Source organism: Danio rerio, chromosome 24 (assembly GCF_049306965.1).
Source record: "Danio rerio strain Tuebingen ecotype United States chromosome 24, GRCz12tu, whole genome shotgun sequence".
Taxonomy (NCBI): Eukaryota; Metazoa; Chordata; class Actinopteri; order Cypriniformes; family Danionidae; genus Danio; species Danio rerio.
In genome coordinates this window covers 38,079,840-38,104,051 of record NC_133199.1, presented here as the reverse complement: position 1 = coordinate 38,104,051, position 24,212 = coordinate 38,079,840, and the positions used below count along the sequence as shown (strand labels likewise).

At 35.6% G+C, this 24,212-nt stretch overlaps 2 protein-coding genes across 11 annotated transcripts in view; both read left to right on the top strand.

Annotated features, from left to right (window-relative positions):
• The window catches only part of agap3 (ArfGAP with GTPase domain, ankyrin repeat and PH domain 3), a 985,397-nt gene that overhangs the window by 559,319 nt on the left and 401,866 nt on the right, over positions 1 to 24,212 (top strand). The window lies entirely within an intron of this gene.
• asic1c (acid-sensing (proton-gated) ion channel 1c) overlaps positions 1 to 24,212 on the top strand; it is a 215,793-nt gene that overhangs the window by 139,939 nt on the left and 51,642 nt on the right.

Sequence of the window (24,212 nt, the reverse complement as noted above, 5' to 3'; positions counted from 1 at the left end):
TGAAATGAATCCGCTGGGGCTCAGCTGGTCGTGTCTGATGCAATGGACACATGCCTAATTTGATCAATAGCTCTTTGTCCAGCAGTGTTGTGGTATAAGCCGAGTGAACATTGGTCATGATGTTGCTCATGTTCTGTAATGTAATCATATGCTCACCTCGCACTCGCCAACTACAGGTCATCTTCCGGTTTCATGCTTTATTGATGAGGTTTTTAAATGGCTGAAAATAATTTGGATTCCTCTTTCACTTAAATCATATTTAGATTAGTGATGCACTTGCAGACAGAGTTACAATGACTTTTTTCTTTGTTTATATTTATTGATTTCTTTCTTTCTTTGTCTTTTACTATTTTCTCTTTTTCCTCTTTGTTTCTTTTTTTTATGCGTTTATTTGTTTAATATTTTATTATTTATGGATAATCCATTATTTATAAATGTGCCAGTATTTATATTATTATACTTAACATTTTGCTTAATGTACAGTTTAACTTACCCTCACTGGCCACTTTATTAGGGACACCTTACTAGTTCCGGGTTGGATCCCCTTTCCAAGTTATCAGTTCTTTAGGGCAGGGCTATCAGTGCATGTCTCATTTGTGCCCTGCTTTGGTCAGGGGTGGATTTAACCAATCAGCACGGTCAGCGGCTGCTTGGGGCTCCAGGAAATTTGAGGGCCCCCAAATGAATATCTTGAACACAGGTGTCAAACTCAGTTCCAAAAGGGCCGCAGCTCTGCACAGTTTAGTTCCAACCCTGATTAAACACACCTGATCAAACTAATTGAGTCCTTCAGGCTTGTTTGAAACCTACAGGTAAGTGTGTTGGAGCAGGGTTGGAACTAAACTGTGCAGGGCTTCGGCCCTCCAGGAATTGAGTTTGACACCCCTGATCTAAAAGTATAAATTATGTCTATAAATTGTAAATAACATCATTTTCTATGATATTTTGTATGATGAGTGTCCAAAAAAATTAAAGTTTAATGTTTATTACCAGGGATGGGCAGAGTTTATGATATACATGTATTCATTCATTCATTTTCTATTCGGCTTAGTCCCTTTATTAATCTGGGGTCACCACAGCGGAATGAACCGCCAACTTATCCAGCATGTTTTTTACGCAGCGGATGCCCTTCCAGCCGCAACCCATCTCTAGGAAAAATCCACACACACACATTCACACACACACTCATCCACTACGGACAATTTAGCCTACCCAATTCACCTGTACCGCATGTCTTTGGACTGTGGGGGAAACCGTAGCACCCAGAGGAAACCCACGCGAAGGCAGGGAGAACATGCAAACTCCACACAGAAACGCCAACTGAGCCGAGGTTCGAACCAGCGACCCAGCGTCCTTCTTGCTGTGAGGCGACAGCACTACCTACTCCGTCACTGCCTCGGCTATACATGTATTTAAAATGCAAATTAGTATTTTGTAAATTGTATTTCATGGAGTTTATGAAACTGGGTTAGTAGTTTAAATCAAAATGCTTTATATACTTCTTATATTTTTGTATTTTAAAATACCGTAAAATACTTTGTTAGAAGTCTACATGATGACATCATACAAATGCAGCCTCTGATTGATGCTTTCTCAGTTATTTGCTTGAGGTCAGAACAGAAATTGATTAAGAAGGTGGTCAATGCTTGGAGTTTGGATGGAAATTATGCATCACAAATACATAAAATAAGAGACAAAAGTCAACAATCATGTAAAATATTATACTGCGCAATGCTCAGACCAGTAATATATAATGGTAGTTTGGTGTCCAATGTGGCATCAGCATCTTTGCTTAAGAAATAAGATGGAATAAAATCTCACTCCTTAAGAACAGGATGAGGAGCTTTCAGCACATAATCATTGTCAGTCTCAGTGCTGCAGGGGGAAATGGAGAGGGTGTTTAGAAATGGGAAACACCCAAAGACTGTGTACTGGTGCCCGCTAAGAGGGCAAGCTGGGAGTCTTGAGGCTAAAGAAGAACTGAAAAAAAAATCTTGAGAGAATGTGGAGTATACTGTACAAATACTTTTTGAATTGATTGCTGATGTAGATGCCAAGAAAATAAGACAAACAACATACAATAACATACAAGTTCTACAGTGGCGATTCCTACAATACTTCATTGGCTGTTTTAAATGTCAGTAGCTGATCTGCAAATGCAGAGTTAATGAAGAGATGTGAAAGTGGCACAATACAGTACATGAAAGACAAATATTTAATAATACTCCAGTCTACACAGACTGGTCAAAAACTCCAGACTCTCATACACAGCAGCAGCAGGATGTATATGAAGAGTTTGTTTGCTAAAACCGATAGCTCCATGTTTTTAGAGATATGTTGTGTGTTCAATATGCATTGAGGAGTACAATAGCAAAAACATGATTTTTAGAAATGACTAAAACTGGAGATTTAGTTTTCAGAAATCATGTGTTTACATTAGGTATTGAAGATTTCAATTTTAAAACACTACATTTATAGAGCAAAAAAATAAAATAACCTCCTCACATATCACCCTTTTAAAACATAAGACTGTTAAGAGATTATTGCAGTTTAACCGTCCACGCAATGGATGAAAACATGATGAAGAGATATACTGTAGTGCTATAGGGTATATGCCGAAGCATGCTAATAGGACTTTTAATTTGCCAGTAACCTGGTTTAAGCGCTTCCAGCAAACTGAATGCCAATGCAAAAACCGGCACGTTTAAGGTCTGTTTTCTTTAAAAATCAGCGATCTCCACTAGCTGAATGATATCCCATATAAAGTGGGTCTCAGATTGTACAAGAAGCACTGCATTAAATAAAAATTTTCCCTGCCATGTCTTTATAATATGAGCATTTATTTTACCCCAGTATATTCAATGGAGCATCTGCGCTAGCCTGCCGATTCTGACGGGCGCACGAGCAAACGGCTTTTTGTCTCGTTTTACGCTTAAGCAACTAAATAAATGCTAAAGTTTATTTAACTGAATGTATTTTAATGACATTACAACATTGAAGCTGTATAAGGAACCGTATAAAATGGAAAAAAGTTCAGAATAACAGGTCACCGGAAGTGTATCTGCATGGGAACAGCACTAGCTCGGCATTCTAAAATGCGGAAGTGCGCCTGTTTTCGCGATTGTTTTAGAACTTCCGATTCAGTCGCCTATGGGAGAAATGGGAATAATAAACGGCAGAAAACGGTCAAACTACTTGCTCTACTAACAAATGTTTGCATGACTATACAGACCAAGTAGAATAATGTAATAAGAAAATATCAAATTGCAACATCAAGCAGCGTAACGAGCAGTTTTTAACGTCAAAAAATGAATGGAAGTGAATGAGACCGGCAGTCTCAAGCCAAAAAGATTGAAATGGCAGCGCCCGCGGTAAAGTCTAGATCGGATATGCGGCCGGAAGTGCGATATGCACATTAATAAAGCAACATTTTTTATGACACTGTATAACAATAATTGATATTTTTACAGTACTGTGAGGGTTGGGTTTGGAGTTGGGATGGGGGTAGGCGTTAAAAAATACATTTTATTGGGTAATTTAATAGATAACATAACTAATAATCGGTACAACTACAGTTTTTACATTACTGTGACGGTTGGGTTTAGGGTTGGGGTGGGGGTAGACGTTAATAAAATACAACAAATGAGAAATTTAATAAATAATAGAAATAATTCGCGTTAACTTCCGCAAACGTATCCGCTCTAGCAACAACCAGCGCCCGCTCATCGGCGGAGAATAAGGTGAAACTCATTATCTGCATTACATGTTTTTCACAGTGATTGCAGATCATCTTTAAGACAAGACTTTCTACATGAAATATGAACAAACTTTATGCTAAAATAAAAGAGAAAGTCAGTTTAATGGTGAAGGGATTGATCTAATATGTCTATTGATAGAAGATTTGTGAAGAAATGTCATGCTCCGTTATAAAAGTATTTTGTAGTATTTTCAAAATACAGTATTTTGTTTTGATACATTTCTGGCTGCTGCATTTTGTAGTTTATTTTGGTGCATGTAAAACTGAGGGATTTGGTGTTTTATTTGAAAAGAAATTTCAATGTCTTTTTGCCCAACCCTGTTTATTACATCTGCGCAAATGTACCCCCCCCCCCTCCCCAAACCCTCAAAAAAAATTTTTTTTTAAGTTTTAGAAGATGCCTTATGTGCTGCTATTATTGTTTTGCATTAAGACAAAATGGAGTGAATTGGGTGATGTAAAAAAAAAACAAAAACAAAAAAAAAACAGCAAAATAAATGAATTAAAAGTAAATTAAGGTAAAAAAGGTGCATTTTAGAACATTTGGGCCCCATGGCTGGAACTGCTTAGGACCCCCGAGTCACTAAATCCACCCCTGGCTTTGGTCCATTTCATTAATCTTCCTTCATTTTGTTTGCAATTAGGGATGCAACCATTATAAATTTCGGTTGTACGATTATAGTCAAAGACATAATCTCGGTTTCACGGTTATCACAATTATTTGTATTCATTGATTTCAAAAGTCTACTTGATTAAAACTAAGATTATTTTAAATTTGGTTTTGTATAACGGGCGTAAATACATATATGTCGCCGTTTTAAAAGTTCATTTCAAGAGTTTGCCCTTCAGTGGCGCCCCCAGAAAATTTTCTTAGGGGTGGCCAAGTAAGGCCACAACAAATCTTGTGGTGGCACACAAAAAAATTATGAATTGTGTATATATTGTGAATAAGGAGTAATGTTATATTTTTGTTTTTGGTAAAATAAATAATGAAGTTTTAATGAATTCCAATAATTACTCTTGAAATATTGTAATTTATTCCGTAAGTACAAGTGCAAACCAAATAAAAATCAATATTTAGTCTAAAACCTCTTTCCGGTAAGTTATTTCTTGTACAACATACAATATATGCCATGTCTAACATTAATGAATTATGAATAATGAATATGATTAATTAATGAATTAATAAACCAAACAAAACCCAACAAAATTTTGAAAAGCAGATTTCAAAATGTATCTAGTTATTTATTTTTGGATTTGTGGTTTTCAATCAGATGAAACAACTTTCATTTAAAAAATAATAATTTCTTAATAAAAAGTGTGCAATCTCAGTGAATCAGCTTCGTCAGTGGCGCTGATCAATCCACAATAATTTAGTGACTGCATTTTATTTATTCATTTATTTATTGAAGTATTGTGAATTTAAGTAAATACATTTAAATTAATAATATCAGCAACTATCATATTGGGGTGGCCACAGGGGTGGCCAGAGTTTACACAAGGGTGGCCGTGGCCACCCCTGGCCACCCCTTGGGGGCGCCCCTGTTGCCCTTAGCTAATGATTGATTATAGAGCGTATTTGGCATGCTGTCTCAGGAGAGAGCCCTGAACTCATGAGATCCTCAAACCCGGCTCCCAAACAAAATATTTGCATAATAGAAACCAAATCCGTATCTAGTTAATGGCATGACAGATTTAGCAGAAGCTCTGTAGCTGGTTTAGTGAAAATTAAAAGTCCCTGTGTGCTAATGTATGTCACGATTTAGAAAAAAAAATCTTTACTTTCATGGCGACTTTATAAAGCTGATGTTGTGTTTGCGAGTGACGGAACACTTCTGTTTCTCTCTCTCTGGCTCTGGAGGCTCTGGCATCTGTTATTTACTGATTCCGGCTCTCTGCTTCTCCCAGCAGACGCATGTGTTTGGGGAATACACAAGCAGATCTTCTCAATCCTCATTTCAGTCTTTCATCACTGTTTATAAGCAGCATTTCCTGCAGTTTATAGTGTTTGGGGAACATACTGATGTTTTATGAATTTTGTGCGGTGAACTGTTTTACTGATTATCTCTTTGTCCGGGTAAAATCAGTCATTTCTGGACAGGCGAGTTTTTAGCATGACTTTTGTGCTGTTTGAGAACGGTGGCCGCAAGATGGCGCTGCTGGCAAAGAGATGAGTTTTTTTTTCTACAGCCAAAGGTTTGGTAGTTTTAGAAATGGATATATTGAACATGTAATTATATAATTATGTAATCTGAGAAAGTCCAGCCTAATTCTGAATTTAAGATTAAACTGTGAATATGAAGACTAAAATATGATGTCTAATGAGGTTTATGTTGCACTTGTGTAGTTTTTGCAATAGCTAAAATTACATTGAGTCAAGATTATGCAGTTTCTTTTTAATTACAAATACTTTTATGTCAAAAAAGCATTAGAATATTAAGTAAAGCTCTTGTTCCATGAAGATATTTAGTAAATTTCTTACTGTAATTTACAGTATTAGTTTTTGATTAGTGATGACTAGGGCCAGACAGAATCTACTGGCATTTCTTGCTATTTCAGCTGAAAATTTTGTTAAAAATCAGCGGATTTATGCGGAAATATTTTGGGATTATCGTAACTAAAAACTTAATATGTGAAATAAAAAATAATAGCTTTTTAACTTTAATGTTTACAATCCAAATCCAATCAGATCCACTTATAAACAAAACAAGTATTTCATATAATAGATCTATTAAAAGACAGAAAATATGACTTTACATACTGTATTGTATAATAAATCATATGAACACTTTCATCAGTCAATATTACTACTGAAATTAATTTAAAAACTGGATAAATATAAAATTACACAAATTTACAGTAAAGTAAATAAATAAATAGACTCCATGGGCTAAAAATCTGCAGATTTGTGTGCGCACAGATTCCTTGTGGCCTACTAATTAGTAATTGCTTATAACTTTTAACAAACTTTAAGACAATTTATTATTAGACAAACTACTTAAATTAAATATATTTATTATTTTTAAACAAACAATTAAAAATAACTGTTGAAACTATTGAAAATAACACATTGCAAAGCAATTATTATGCAAATTGTGTAAAATATGTATTAAAAAATATTATAATTATACCAAATTTAGCTTTTTTAAAGTTATTAAATATATATTCATTATTTTTTAAATAATTAATTAAAAATAACTATTGAAAATAACAAATTTAAATGCAATTTATTATTACAAATTATTTATTAAAAATTGTTTTAAAATTATGCTAAATTTAGCATTTTTAAAATTATTAAATATATGTATTATTTTTTTAAAGACATTATTGTAATAAACAATTTAAATGACTATTTAAACTATTGAAAATAACATGAAAACAATTTGTTATTATGCAAACTATTTAAATTATTTATAAAAAATAGTTTTAAAGTTATACAAAATGTAGGCTTTTTAATTATTGAATATATTTAATATTTTAAATAAACAATAAAAGTAACTAATGAAGCCATTAATGCATTTTTTTATTTATTTAAAAAATTTTCAAATTGTACAAAATTTAGCTTTTTTTAAGTTATTGAATATATATATATATATATATATATATATATATATATATATATATATATTTTTTTTTTTTTTTTTTTTTTTTAATAAACTATTAAAAATAACAATAGAAATGATTGAAAATAACTAAGGCATTTTTTAAATTTGTTTTTCAATTGTTGTATAATCATAAACACACAACAATGGAAAGCTGTTTATTTAACCTAAAGATGAAAAAAAAATGTTATGCTGTTATGCTGTGTAAAACATATGCTGGATAAGCCGAAGGGAAATGAATTAATTAATTAATGAATATTTAATTTATATCAAATATATATATATATATATATATATATATATATATATATATATATATATATATATATATATATTTTTTATATATATATATATATATATATATATATATATATATATATATATATATATATATATATATATATCATATTAAATAAATAAATGACTGAATTATTTGGTAATTTTTACTTTAAATGCAACACAAAAACCTGTTGACTTCTGTAGTATTTTGAGAGACGAGTCTAGATAACATCTCAAACTCCTCAATTTTTTTAATATTATCGGATCGAGCTCAATATTTCAAGCCTTTTATTGAATGCATCATAGCAGTTATATTGAGCTCGTCGACCCAGCGCATATGTGTGTGTAATATGAGCGGGTTTTGATCCTCCGCGCATCACTAAATCATGTCAGGAGCCTGCGCTGGGCTGCGGATCAAACTTTAAAATCACATCCTCGGCGGTGTGTGAGCTCTACAGAGCGCTGAAGTGTGTGTCTGAATGTGGAAACAGACAAGGACAAGTCGTCCTCCTGTGAAGGAGCTGGAGTTTAAGCTCAAAATAAGTGTTCTATGGGGGATCATGGCTGATTTATCTCCATTCACAATGGAAGGACAAAACATCTTCTGGCAGCTATTGATTCGTGCAGCTTTGCAGTTTGCGGCCTATTGAGGGATTTATCTGCAACTTTATATAAGATGGAGAAGAAGCTTTATGTGCTGCAGGTTCTAGTAAATAAATGTTTCGGAGAGAATGCTGAAAAATACTTCTTAAAGTAGACTTTGTGTGTCTGTGGGGTTGTTTTGAAGGTTTAAGCATTTTTTAACTGCAAACTGACGTCATATGAAGTGATTTGTGTGTTTTTGGATGTATTTAGGGTATTGCATTGCATCGTGGGACCTTCATATTTCCTCCAACAAGTTTTGATGTTGAAAAGTTTGAAAAAGTGACTTTTATTGGTGTTTTTAATGGTTTAAAGTGAAGTGTTGCCTGGATTTGGGTTGTAAATTATGGTACAATTATCTAGTGATACATTTCCAGTACTTTATCTGTTATTTTACAGACTGAATTCTACGTATATCTATTCTTATACCATAATATTTAGTTTCAAACTACTAAAATGACAAAGTCACTTTAGTTACCTGTACAGTTGAATTTTCAACATCAAAAGTCGACAGGGCAAAGATTGAGGACACATTATGTAGTCCATAACTATAAATGAACAGAAAACACACAAATCACAAAGTACCTGTTAATTAGCAGATATTTGTACAGTTTAACTAGCTAAACCAACTGTAAACCAGCTCGATCAGCAGGTCAAAATAGATTAAACAAGTTACAACTAGCAAATAACCTCTGAATTTCACCATAATCATCACTATAATCATATTTATCATAAATCTCTGGACCTTCTTTCACCTTATGGGCATGTTTAGTAGATTTTTTTTTATAAATGTATGTTTCTAATTTAACTATTAATAATATCTATTAATTTTAATATATATACACACACACATACTGTATGTACACACAGTCTAAGTCAGAGTTATTAGCCTCCCTTTATTTTTGTTTTTTTGTTTTTTTTGTGTTTTTTTTAAATGTTTCCCAAATAATGTTTAACAGAGCAAGGAAATTTTCACAGTATGTCTGATATTATATTTTTTCTTCTGGAGAAAGTCTTTTTTGTTTTATTTCAGCTAGAATAAAAGCAGTTTTAAATAAATTAAAAAAAAAACATTTTTAAGGTCAAAATGATTAGCCCCTTTAAGCGCTATATTTTTTATTTGATAGTCTACAGAACAAACCATTATTATACAATAACTTGCCTAATTACCCTAACCTGCCTAGTTAACCTGTTAAAATCTAGTAAAATATTATTTACTGTCATCATAGCAAAGATAAAATAAATCAGTTATTAGAAATGAGTTAAAACTATTATGTTCAGAAATGTGTTGAAAAAAAATCTGCTCTTCATTAAACAGAAATTGGAGAAGAAAATAAACAGGGCGGCTAATAATTCAGCGGGCTAATAATTCTGACTCAATTGTCGTGTGTGTGTGTGTGTGTGTGTGTGCGTGTGTGTGTGTGTGTGTGCGTGTGTGTGTGTGTGTGTCTATTATCAATTGTATATTTCATATACACACATACGCACACATTTTATACAGTTGAAGTCAGAATTATTAGCCCCCTTCAAATTTTTTTCTTCTTTTTAAAATATTTTCCAAATTATGTTTAACAGAGCAAGGAAATTTTCACAGTATGTCTGATAATATTTTTTCTTCTGGAGAAAGTCTTATTTGTTTTATTTCGGCTGGAGTAAAAGCAGTTTAAATTTTTTTAAACACCATTTTAGGGACAAAATTATTAGCCCTATTAAGCTATTTTTTTCTCGATAGTCTACAGAACAAACCATCATTATACAATAACTTGCCTAATTACCCTAACCTGCCTAGTTAACCTAATTAACCTAGTTAAACCTTTAAATGTTACTTTAAGCTGTACAGAAGTGTCTTGAAAAATATCTAGTCAAATATTATTTACTGTCATCATGGCTTAGATAAAACAAATCCATTATTAGAGATGAGTAATTAAAACTATTATGTTTAGAAATTTGTTGAAGAAATCTGCTCTCCATTAAATAGAAATTGGGGAAAAAATAAGCGGCCTAATAATTCAGGGGGCTAATAATTCTGACTTCAACTGTATAATAAAATATATACATTAAAATATATACACTTATGTATTTTAATAGCATGCAGTTATTTTGTAACTAAATTAAAATGTACAATTTACAAAATCAATTGAATTTGTAATGTTTAGTCAAATAGAAATTAGATATTTGGAGTATTAACCCAAAACGAAATGGCTAAAACTAAAACATGTTTTTAAAAAGTGAAAATGTATACAGGGGTGGCATTGGTGGCTCAGTGGGTTGCACTGTCACCTCACAGCATGAAAGTTGCTGGTTCATGTCCCGGCTGGGCTAGATGGCATTTCTGTGTGGAGTTTGCATGTTCTCTCCGTGTTGGCGGGGGTTTCTTCCGGGTGCTCCAGTTTCCGCAGTCCAAAGACATGCGCTCTAAGAGAATTTGCTAAAGTGAATTGGCCGTAGTGTGTGAGAGTGTATGAGTGTTTCCTCGTACTGGATTGCAGCTGGAAGGGCATAAGATGTGCTGGAATAGTTGGCGATTCATTCCATTGAGGCAACTCCTCATAAATCTTAGCCGGAGGAAAATGAATGAAGGAAAATGTATACAAAATAAACAGTATATATCTATCATGCTCACATGACTACACTGCGTCACTATTATGGTAGCTTTAATTGGAATAAAATGTTACACACAAAAAAATAATTTGCAGTTTAGTTTAAAGCTCTAAGAAAATGTTCTCATATAATTTGCCCTTACAGAATAAAAACGTTAGACTCTCGGTTTCAAAACATCATATTCAGAGCTTCATTCACAGAAACGGGCGTTTGCTCTAGAGACGCAGCGGTGGAGCTTATTACTCCACTCCAGCTCATTAAAATTCTGTTTCCCAATTAGCGCTTAAGCACATGTATTTTATTGATTGAAACCTCATATAAAGTTCACAGTGGTGCTTTAATGGAATTACGCAGTACAGAAGCAGCAGACGTCCTTCGGGAAATGAACACAATGTACCCTGAGAAGTGCTGCTGCTTTCAGAGACTGTAATTCACAGGTGTGCGGGAAAGATTGATCATGTGACTTTATTCCCTGATACTCCTTGATCATTAAAGTTTACAGTGCAGAGGAGTTTTACCAGACTGCTGTAAATGACATATTACAGGTTATTAAAGGATATTACAGGTTACAGATTGTAAATATCAGGGTTTGTATGCAACACAGACTCATTGGGAAAATGTGCCCAGGGCTGCATTTTTGAGGACCGAGAAATATGTACCTGGGGTAAAATAAATGGCTGTGTGAAACAAACGATATACTCTAAAGTAAGAAATGTTGTTTGTTGGGACAACATGAAGGAATTAAGTAAACTTGTTAGTTTTAACAAATTTAAGTGTATTGAACATAAATTAAGTTGTCAAAAAACCTAAAGAATTGTGTTTCAGCTAATTTTAATAAGCAGTTTGAACAAACAGCAAACATCTTGTTTTTATTAATGGGGCGGTACTGCTGATCTATTATCTCCATATGGATGGCTTTTTGACATGACCGGTTTGCTTGGTAGCTTGCCATGCACTGCGTTGGACTGGATGTTTGCAGAAACCAAGAAAACTAACACCACCACCACCCCAACCCCCCCCACCCCCCCCCCCCCCCACCAACACACACACACACACACTCCAAAAAAAAAAAAAAAAAAAAACAAAGCTGTGAGAAATCATGGTAAAAGAATCATGTTCTCCTCTAGTTTGCTTTTGAAAACACTATTGGTTGGGTTTAGGGAAGGGGATGTGTAGGTCAGTCGATATCAAACTTTTATGCATGATGTGGCTTTTCTTTAGGCAAGAAGCACTTCGAAATTGGCAGAAATAAACACCACAACCTCTTTTTGGAGTTATGAGAAGTGGTACGTAGGAGAAAATGTGCCCCAGTAACCTTATTTTAGATAAAAAAATATACACTCCGGCCTCCAGTGAATTTGTCAAACAAAAACTGCATTCAACTATCCTATACTATACTATACTATACTATACTATACTATACTATACTATACTATACTATACTATACTAATATATCTTATACTATGCTATACTATTCTATTCTATACTATACTATACTATATTATACTATATTATACTATTCTATTCTATACTATACTATTTTATTCTATACTATACTATACTATTTTATTCTTTACTATAATGTACTATGCTATGCTATACTATAGTATTTTATACTATTCTATACTATACTATACTTTACTATACTATACTAGACTATTTTATTCTTTACTATACTGTACTATGCTATGCTATACTATAGTATTTTATACTATTCTATACTATACTATACTTTACTATACTATACTAGACTATTTTATTCTTTAGGTTACTATACTTTACTATGCGATGCTATACTATACTATTTTATACTATTCTATACTATACTATACTATTATACTATTCTAAACTATGCTATACTATACTGTACTATACTATACTGTACTATACTATACTATTTTATTCTTTACTATACTATGCTATGCTATACTATACTATTTTATCCTATGCTATGCTATACTATACTATACTGTACTGTACTGTACTGTACTGTACTATACTAAAGAATACAACAACAATTAGCATCTAATATAATGTCATGAAATATTTAAATGTAAATTTGCTGGAAAAAGTTTGGAAATGCACCTGGGAAGTGCTTAAATTTGACTGGAAAAAGTGTAAGAACCATGAAATAAGTCTGTTGTGCACTGGGCATTAGAGCATTGATTTGTTAAGTAATATAATAATTTGTCACTGGCTGTTCTGCTTCAGCAGTATTCCAGATGTAATTAGTAGCTGGACGGATACAAACAGCTCTCAGTGTGTTTAGACTTGACAGATTGTTCATTTTGGCTGGTGGTGTCACTTATTATCTGTTATGCTATTTTGAAGCGCCTTATTTTGTTTCGACGGTCTCCTTACCACAAAAATCTTATATCATATGTTTTTTATTTTTATTTATTTTTATTTTTTTGAGAATAATCGTAGTTGCAATGCAAGTTCTGCATTGTCTGACCTGACTGGTGTTGACTGGTAGGTTTAAGAATCTGGTCTCTCTGAACCACAGGTGTGGAACTCAGTTACTGAAGGGCTGCAGCTCTGCACAGTTTAGTTCCAATCATAATTAAGCACACCTGATCAATCTAATTAAGTCTTTCAGACTTGTTTGAAACAGACAGGTAAGTGTGTTGGAGCAGGGTTGGCACCCCTGCTCTTAACACTGCCTCTCCCAGAGCCTACTCTGTTCTGATTGCATAGATTGCTCTGCTTTAATTGGTCAGTTGGTTATACTTTGCTATGATTTATCAGATGGAACTATTCTGTTCTGGGTGGCTCTGCCCTGTTCTGATTGGATAGATGGTTCTGCTCCACTTTGATTGGTCAGTTGGTTCTACTCTGCTATGATTGGTCAGATGGAACTATTCTGTGCTGGATGGCTCTACACTGTTCTGATTGGATAGATGACTCTACTTTGCGTTCATTGGGTCAGTAGCCGCTTCTCTGCTCTAATTGGTCAGATGACACTACTCATCTCTGATTGGTCAGATGGCTCTTCTTTGCTCTGATTAGTCAGATGACACTACTCAGCTCTGAGTGGTCAGATGACACTACTCGTCTCTAATGGCTCTTCTCTGCTCTGATTAGTAAGATGATGCTACTCATCTCTGATTGGTCAGATGGCTCTGCTCTGATTAGTCAGATGACACTACTCTGCTCTGATTAGACAGATGGCAAACTGCTTGAGTGGTCAGATGACACTACTCTGCTTTCATTGGTCTTATGGCTCTTCTATGCTCTGATTAGTCAGATGACATTACTCTGCTCTGATTGGTCAGATGGCTCTTCTCTGCTCTGATTAGTCAGATGACATTACTCTGCTCTGATTGGTCCGATGGCTCTTCTCTGCTCTGATAGGTCAGTTGACATTACTCTGCTCTGATTGGTCAGATGGCTCTTCTCTGCTCTGATTAGTCAGATGACATTACTCTGCTCTGATTGGTCCGATGGCTCTTCTCTGCTCTGATTAGTCAGATGACACTACTCTGCTCTGATTATTCAGATGGCATACTGTGCTTGAGTGGTCAGATGACACTACTCTGCTTTCATTGGTCCTATGGCTCTTCTCTGCTCTGATTAGTCAGATGACATTACTCTGTTCTGATTGGTCAGATGGCTCTTCTCTGCTCTGATTAGTCAGATGACAATACTCTGCTCTGATTGGTCAAATGACACTTCTCTGCTTTGATTAATCTAATGGCATACTGTGCTCTGATTGGTCAGATAGCACTTCTCTGTTTTGATTGATCAGCTCTGGTTGGCCTTTTTCTGTTGTGATTGCATATATAGCTCCTCTCTCCTCTGATTGGCCAGTTCACTGCTCTTATTGGTCAATTTAACTTGTAAATTTCTTTGGATTAAAGCATTTGCTAAATTACCCAATTTAAATTGCCTTTCTCTGCTCTGATTGGTCAGATGGTTTGTTGTCAACTTTTGAAATCATTTTTTGGAAACAAATGAATATTACCACACCTCAATTTCAGCTCGCACCTGTAAACACGTACAAACAGGAACAATGGCTTCAGTTTTACTGTCAAATTTGAGTTCCAATCGTTTAAGCAAAAAAATAACTCCATCTTGACATGTCGACAACACAAACCAAACTCAGTCTCAGATAAAACTAGTGTTTGATGGGCAAAGTAGACGTTGTTCGCAGACAGCCAATGATGGCCATAGACTAGCATTCAGCTACTTTGTTAAACCTTCCTTTTGCACAGGAAATGAGACAGAAATTACTGACTTCAGGCAGTACTCAGACTTTAGGCTGACTCCATTTATTCTGGACTTCGATCTTTGAAATTTTGCAGATTTTTTTACTTTCACATAGAGCTGCATGAAACACTGCCTGAAAAGCTTTTAAGCCCTTGAAGAGTGATTCATAATCAGTCATCATTCTGCTATTAATCAACACTCTTTACTCTGAGCTGTTTCATTTACGCTCATGGCCAAAAATACTGGCATTTTCTAAAGCCATTCATCCACATGTGTATTTCCTTGGTGTGGTGAACCAAAAACACACAGCCAGGACAATATAATTGACGTGAGAGTTTAATTTTGGTTGCTGTGCCTTTGCACTGTGACTTCTATTAAACAGAGACACCAGAAACATCTCTGTTCCAGCAGATTCACCATTTTCCTTCAGCTAAGCACTTCAGATTTAAAGGCTAAAACCTTTCGACTGTTGTTTTCAGGTCTTTCCCATTAGTATGCAGTGGGATATAGATCTGGATTCATCTCTTGCCACTTCAGAAAAAGCCAATAATTTGTTTTCAGCCGTTTCAAGGTGCTTGTATTAAATTTAGAGTTGGGATCCTGGAAGACTTACAGCAGTGTCACATTATACTAGCAACCTGTTCATGTCTTCTGCTTTTTTCTGGGTTGAAATTGCGGTAAAATATGGAAAGCTAGTGTGATTTTAATTTTGAGATATTACTGTAGTGTTTAATACTATTATTATTTTGCTTTCATTGCAATTTAACTTAGTTTAGTCATTTTGTTATTCGATTATTTTTATGTTTATATATCATTTGTTGATTTGTGTTTTATTTATTTTATTACATCAAGTTTAATTAAACTGCTGATTGGGGTTAGGGAGGCATCTGCTGTCCATATCAACGCTGATACTGCACTGGCAGGTTCGCAACAACATATATCTCATAGCTGTGTATACTGTGTACACTCACTGGCCACTTTATTAGGTACACCTTACTAGTACCAAATAGGACCCCCCTTTTGCCTTCAGAACTGCCTTAATCCTTTGTGGCAAAGATTCAACAAGGTACTGGAAATATTCCTCAGAGATTTTGGTCCATATTGACATAATTAACATTGGCATTACACAGTTGCTGCAGATTTGTTGGCTGCATGTGCATTCATGATGTGAATCTCCTGTTCCATCTCATCCTAAAGGTGCTCAATTGGATTGAGGTCTGGTGACTGTTGAGGTCATTTGAGTACAGTGAACTCATTGTCATGTTTAAGAAACCAGTCTGAGATGATTCAAGCTTTATGGCATAGTGCGTTATTCTGCTGAAAGTAGCCATCAGAAGATGGGTACACTGTGATCATAAAGGGATGGACATAGTCAGCAAAAATACTCAGGTAGGCTGTGGCGTTAACACGATGCTCAGTTGGGGCAAATGGGCCCAAAGCGTGCCAAGAAAATATCCCCCACACCATTACACCACCACCACCAGCCTAAACTGTTGGTTCAAGGCAGAATGGATCCATGCATTCATGGTGTTGACGCCAAATTCTGACCCTACCATCCGAATGTTGCAGCAGGAATCAAGACACATCAGACCAGGCAACGTTTCTCCAATTTTCTATTGTCCAATTTTAGTGAGCCTGTGTAAATTGTGGCCTCAGTTTCTTGTTCTTAGCTGACAGGAGTGGCACCAGTGTGGTCTTCTGCTGCTGTAGCCCATCTGCCTCAAGGTTGGATGTGTTGTGCGTTCAAAGATGCTCTTCTGCAGACCTCTGTTGTAACGAGTGGTTATTTGAGTTACTTTTGCTTTTCTGTCAGGTGGAACCAGTCTGGCCATTCTCCTCTGGCCTCTTGAATCAAAAAGGCATTTGCGCCCACAGAACTGCCGCTCACTTGATATTTTCTGTTTTTCCATCCATTCTCTGTAAAGCCTAGAGATGGTTATGCATGAAAATCTTTGTATATCAACAGTTTCTGAAATACTCAGACCAGCCCATCTGGCACTAACAACAATGCCATGTTCAAAGTCACTTAAATCATCTTTCTTCCTCATTCTGATGCTCGGATTGAATTGCAGCAGATCGTCTTGACCATGTCTACATGTCTAAATGCATTGAGTTGCTGCCATGTGATTGGCTCATTAGAAATTTGCGTTGACAAGCAGTTGGACAGGTGTACCTAATAAAGTGGCCATTGAGTGTGTGTGTGTGTGTGTGTGTGTGTGTGTGTGTGTGTGTGTGTGTGTGTGTGTGTGTGTGTGTGTGTGTGTGTGTGTGTGTGTGTGCAGTAAATAAACTTCTCAATAGGTTACCATTCAGTTGTGCATATATGGAAATATCTGTAAAAATGCAAAAGGTTGCTTTGGTCATGAAAAAAAAAAAAGTTCTGCTATCTAAACTGAAATGGAAAGTGGCTGACTTAGAGTTGATTTGATTTATTCTCATCAGCTCAAATTTGATTAGTTTTTTTCTTCAGACAAATATCATCAAGTATATTTAAGAACTGATCATTTGAGTTGTAATCAACCCTTGCAGTCAAAAACATTAATGTCAATAATAAATAAAGATCTCCATATAAATATCAATTTAGAAACTAACCTAGCAGAAATAAGATAACGATATGAGTTTCTTTGAGAAAACATATACGTATATCCTTCGTTCCGCAAAACTGGTCGATTTTTGCAGTTCTTGTGGTTTTTGCCTCGTAAAGACCAATTAATCTATGAGGCTTAATGACCCCAGATGGAGAAATATCGACTGTATGTCCAGGGTGCCTGAGAGAAAATGATTCTCAGCTGAGAGACTCTCATCTGTATTTATAACAGCATTCACTGAAACATATATTACCTCAGTGCGAATGCAGAAAGTTACTGCGCAGACGAGTCAACACGAGACTGGAATATTACTGACAATTTATTCTGTTATTGACTGAGATGTACAACTCCTGGGAAGATGCCAGATATATTGATTAAAGATGAATTGAATCTTTTTTTCAGCTTCAAAAAGAGAGCTTCGTCAAGCAGTTTAGATGAAGTTAATAATTATAGCTTTTTGGGGGGAGTAAATAAGCAAAGGTTGGTCAAATCTCAAAGATATTCATCATAATGTTGTTTGATTTTATGCAGTTGAAATGTAACAATGCATCTAAGGGTGACATTTTTTCCCAGTTTTATTTTTTATTTTTTGTGGTAAGCCTGCCATTGATAAATACATAAGAAGTAAAATTAGGTGGCAACAAGTTCCTGTCTTAATAAGTGATTAACTGAATATTTCATTCATTCATTTTCTTGTCGGCTTAGTCCCTTTATTAATCCGGGGTCGTCACAGCAGAATGAACCGCCAACTTATCCAGCAAGTTTTTTTTTTTACGCAGCGGATGCCCTTCCAGCCACAACCCATGTTTTCCCTCTGGGAAACATCCACACACACATTTACACACACACTCATACACTACGGACAATTTAGCCTACCCAATTCACCTGTACCACATGTCTTTGGACTGTGGGGGAAACCGGAGAACCCGGAGGAAACCCACGCGAAGGCAGGGAGAACATGCAAACTCCACACAAAAACGCCAACTGAGCCAACCGACCTCCTTGCTGTGAGGCGACAGCACTACCTACTGCGCCACTGCCTCGTCTAACTGAATCTTTATTTGAAATAATTCATTCAAAATAACTGATTCGCTTAATAACACGTGAGTGGATCATTTAATCGTTCACTCTAATGATTCATGTATGAACAGAAAAATTGTTTTTGGTGGCAAAACAGAAAAAAAGATAATATTGTATCTAAAATGTAGCAGATTTGCATATAATCAACATTTCTGAACATGTCTGCATGCTGATATTTTGGGAAAAAGCTCTTTATACCATATTTTCTAGGATTTGGCATTCATTACAAATAACATGGTCATTCATTCAAGCATGAATAATAGATTTATAATTTAAACAGTCTAACTGATTCATTTTAAAACAAAGCAAGTGACTAAATGAATCATTGACTTAAATGTTTGTCAAGCGATTCAATCAAAATGGCTGATTCACTTGGAAAGATAAAGATAAAGAAAATAGCTGATTCTTTAATAGCAGGAATTTGAGGATGATTAATTTAAAAAGTTTAGATGATTCATTAAAAAAGTGATTGAATGAATCATTAAATTATTGACTCAAATGTTTGCTTATTTGATTCTTCAAAACTCAATAACATATCCTCCCCTTTTTCCTCCTTTATTCAGAATGGGCGGCACGGTGGCCCAGTGACTAGCACTGTTGCCTCACAGCAAGAATACCAATGGCGTTGGGTCCTCGCTGAGCCATCTGGTATTTCTGTGCGGAGTTTGCATGTTCTCCCTGTGTCCGCGTGGGTTTCCCCCGTGTCCGTGTGGGTTTCCTCCCACCATCCAAATGTGCTCTATATTATACATAAAATAAGCCTAAACCTTTTTTTATAATGTCTTACTCTCAGGAAGTTCGCCTTGGCCTCAGCAGCGGGGGAGTTTGAGATTGACCTGAGCTCAATCTCCCCTCGCCCTGCAAAAGGGGGAGCCCTGGGCTCGAGGATCCCTTGAGCTCAGGACTCCCTCTCGGGACAGCATGCCAAACAAGCTATGTATAAATCATGAGCTAAGTGTGAACTCTTGAAATGTTATTTTATGTCATCATTTTTGCTTTCATAACTTGAATTATAAGATCATTCATTCAAGCGATTTATTCAAAATAGCTGATCCTTCAATAGCTCAAATTATAGCATCAAGTGACTGAATGAATCATTGAGTTATGTTTGTTTGTTTGTTTGTTTGTTTGATTTTTCAAAACCTAATATTCCTAATATTCCTTCCTAATATTACGACATTATGATGATAAATATCACAGTACTGCTAATTTATGGACTTAACTGTATATTTACTACTTTTAAGTGGACATAATTCTGATTCTATCTTCTTGCAGTGCCTTTATTTGAATCTTTCTACATCAGTGTTAAATCTGCATCCTCTAAATGGCACAAACTATAGCTTGTTTGCATTAGATGTGGGTCTCCGTTCTTCAGGAGTTTGCAGATGTTTATGCAGATATTAATAAAGCGCAGTGGCAAAGAGTTTAATGAACTGAGCCATTATTCTGGAGCTGACCAAATGTAACTGCAGGCGAATAAGCAGAGAGGGCAATCTTCAGAAATGCTTTTATTTGCGGTGATAAACAGCAAAGGTTTTTGTGATCAAAAATGCCCTTGTTTTGTTTTGGAAGTCGTTCGGTTATTTTGCTGGTGCTTTTCTAGATCAGATGAGTGTTTTTTTGATGTTGTTCATCAGAGCACAGAAACACATGCAGCTGATAATGTCACTGATGCCTGAAATGAATTTTTTTATAGGTCATATTTATTGATGTTTTCTTTGAGGAAGGCCAGGAAGTTGACTGAGCAATGAAATGAATAAGCATAAGACATAAATTGAAGTTTAACTGCTTGTATTGATGTGAAGGCTTAAGAATACTTGCCTAGTATCTTTAATTTAATGCGTTAGCAGAATAAAAACATTGTTTTGAATGGTGAAGTACATTATTTTTATGTTATGTTGTGTTATGTTATGTTCTGTTCTGTTATATTGGGCTCTAATTTGATGATCTAGGGGCAAAGTCTAAAGCTCATGGCGTAAAAGCATTAAAGGTGTGTCTGAATCCACTTTTGCTATTTTAAGGATGGAAAAATACGCTCTGTGCTCCGGCACATGGTCTAACAGGGTTGTGCTTATTCTCTTAATGAGTTATGGGTGAGTTTTGAGCATAACTTGCATTGAACCAATCAGTCTCATCTTTCATTCTCCTTAAGAGTCAGTTGTCTCACACCATGGTGCATTTGCTATTTACATGGCGGACTTTGTAAGTGGAAAAACTGAATGCTTTACTAGCGAGAAAACAGTTAAACAAAGCATCTGCAGCACAAGGATAAAGAACGAGCCTCTTTCATTTAACCTCTTTACTTTCTTTCTTTACTTTACTCCTTTACTTTAGTAAGGTAGGGAAATGGTGTTGTACTCACTCCACTGAAGACATCCATTAGCCTACATATTTAATTTCATTTGTTAAGCACAAAGATTTGTTTCAAAACTATTTCTAAATTCAGTTCTAATTTCCAGCAAGGGAATAAATGAACAAGAATAACATAGTATGGTCAAGTTATATTCAAACACACATCCTGTTCTCATGCCCCATATGGTGATGCATTCGCCTTCAAAACCCGACAGGTGGACAAATCTAAACTTGTTTTTATTAAATCAAATATAAATATGAATATAAAAAAATAACTCCTAATAATAATAACATACAAATGCAAATTTTCATAAATAAACTTTTCAAAAAACCTAAGATGAAGAAAGCATGGAGATAGTGGTTTTTATATTATGTAGAAAATAAAGTTTTTGTAACATTTTAACCCTTTAATTTGTTTTCATATGTAAAGATATTTGTGTATTGCTGTACATCCAGTGGGTTAAAGAGCCCCTATTATGGGTTTTTTAATGACCTTCCATGCAGTGTGTAACACAGCACTAAGTGAATGGAAACATCCAGCTGGGGCTTAAATCTGAAAGTGCACCTTGTTTAAAACTATTGATTCTTTAACAAAATAGTTGAATAGAGTAACAAAAGAGCACAAAAAATAGTAACAAAAGAGTCCAGAAAATAGTAACAAAAGAGTCCAGAAAATAGTAACAAAAGAGTCCAGAAAATAGTAACAAAAGAGTCCAAAAATAGTAACAAAAGTTGAATGAAAAAAAATTGAGTTGGGTTCGGATCTTTTGTTTGAACACATTAACGTCGATATGGTACATCACCAAATATGTAGTGCAAGATCTGGTAAAATGTGAAGGCTCCTTCCCTTCAAACACTAGTAGAGCGCGGGCGATCACGGGACTGATCATGACCTGAAGATGACACTGACAGATAGAGATTTGGCTGCAGGGAATAAAGGATTAAAGTTTATTTTCACAGCAATACCACAGTTTAGTTAACCTAGTGCTGTATTTGTTCCTGTCATTTTTCTGATTTTTGATACAATAACCTACGCTGCAGTGCGGGATTTGCTGACCGTTTGCTATTAGAGGAAGGAGCAGTTGAGACTATTATGTGTGAGACTTTGTCAGTAACTGTTACAGTTCATATGGACCAGTTTCTTCATCCTCTGGATCATAACATGTAAGTGTAATTAAAAGTGTTGCCTCGTTTTGTGCAGTTTGCAGAATATGTGTTTAATTGTATGATACAAGTTATAATCTCCCCGCATGGCTTGTAGTCACGTATCTATTATAGATCAATGCTTGTACTGTATCTCTCAGCTTAAATCTATGAGACTATTCACATATTGTGTCCAAAACGTGACGCGTGCTGCTTTCTTTACCGGTTTAAATGTGTTTCTGAAATCGAGATCGTTTGCTGGTTGTCTTTGCTATGGCCACCATCAGCTGTTCCTACATACCCGTGGCGTGGTCAATTTTCAAAGTAATTCAACTTTAGCCACTGTGTGGATTAATACTGAATGTGTGTCGTTGTTATTACTTGGCGTTAGGTTTAGGAGTAGAGTATATGCTCATGTTTAACTGCATTGCCTTATTGCATTCCTGCATTGGGCTCTCACATACTTTCTGCTACTTCATACTTTAGCCTTGGTTGGCATTTCTCTCTGTCCCACGCTGAACGCAGTAAACCAATCACAACAGATTGGGTCATCATCAGCTTTCTGCTAAGGAGGGGTTTGAGAAAAAATGAATTGCTGAACGAATCATAAGGGAGTCGTTGGGATAATTAGGTAAAAATAAATGCATATGAGACAATTAGAGTGTTTTATCAGCTTATTGTTGGAGACCCCTAAAGCCAAAATATGACCTTAATAATAAAAATAGGGGCTCTTTAAGCAATGTGTGAGCATTTGGACCCGTATGTGCACATAACTAACTGGACTTTAGACCAGCTTTTAGTTGGTCGATAGCGTGGTCTATTTCACTTTCTCAAAATTGCAACACAACAATGTGGCGAGGGGGCTGGGCTGAGAGCCGTCGGAACGAAATGAGTCCCATGGAAAACTCGAATTCCATGGAAAGAGCGCTGGACTATAAGAGGATGCCAAAGCCTGCTTCTGTCCACTGAAGCGGGAGCAGAGCAGGAGACCAGGAATGCCGCCAGCGAGGAGAATCGCCGTCGGACACCAGAAGACAGACGGGTGGATAGAGTCCTCCACAGGGCTCCCAACACGTCGTCAGATCTCTTAGCTGGTGGAGGACCTAGTGGCAGCTTGTCTGGAGAACCGAGCCCCAATTTTATTTATTTTTTGCCCCTCTCCCCTTTCTTTGTCTACTCAATCTATCCTCCTTTTTTTCCATCTCCTTTTCTCCCGGCTCGTCTTATAGGTCTCGCGGATGCTGTGGCGCCAACGGGGGTGCCCCCGACCTGTGATGGGAGATGGGGGTATGTGCAAGGGTGCTTTCAGTTTGACGGCAGTCTTAGTGAGGAGCTGCAATCTGTTTGTTTTATTTATTCATTAAAAACGTATTAAAAGTTTGTTGGTTCTCCACCTCTGTCTTCCCAGCGGCCATGTAGCCGTAAACTTCATTACAAACAACAATGCGCCCTAACACACCTTCTTTTTAGACCAGCACACCCATGAGTCCACAAAGGGGTACAGATGGATTTGCTGATGGCGGACAACATGAAAATTAAGGTTGCGCTGGTCTGAAAATAGCAATACATCGTGCCAAACACGTCTTGTGCCTCATGTTTAGTTTTGGCCGTAATTTAAGGGGAAGCATTGACAATTTCGCAGCTTGAAAATTCTTCAAATATAAGCATTTTACTTTATTATTTAAATTTCTTATCTTTTTAACCATGATTTAAGTAAAAACTTCAACAATTTTGCAACCTTGAAAAATTTCCAGATAAGCTTTATTATTATTATTATTATTATTATTATTATTATTATTATTATTATTATTATTATTATTACCAATTCCAAAAAATGCCTTTTTGCAGTATATACAGGCACAAATATGCATAATACTTGAGTGAAACAGTAGTTTGTGGCGTCCTACAGGTGTCAGCAGTGGGTCTTGTGAAGAAAAGATCATCTGCACATCTGCTGG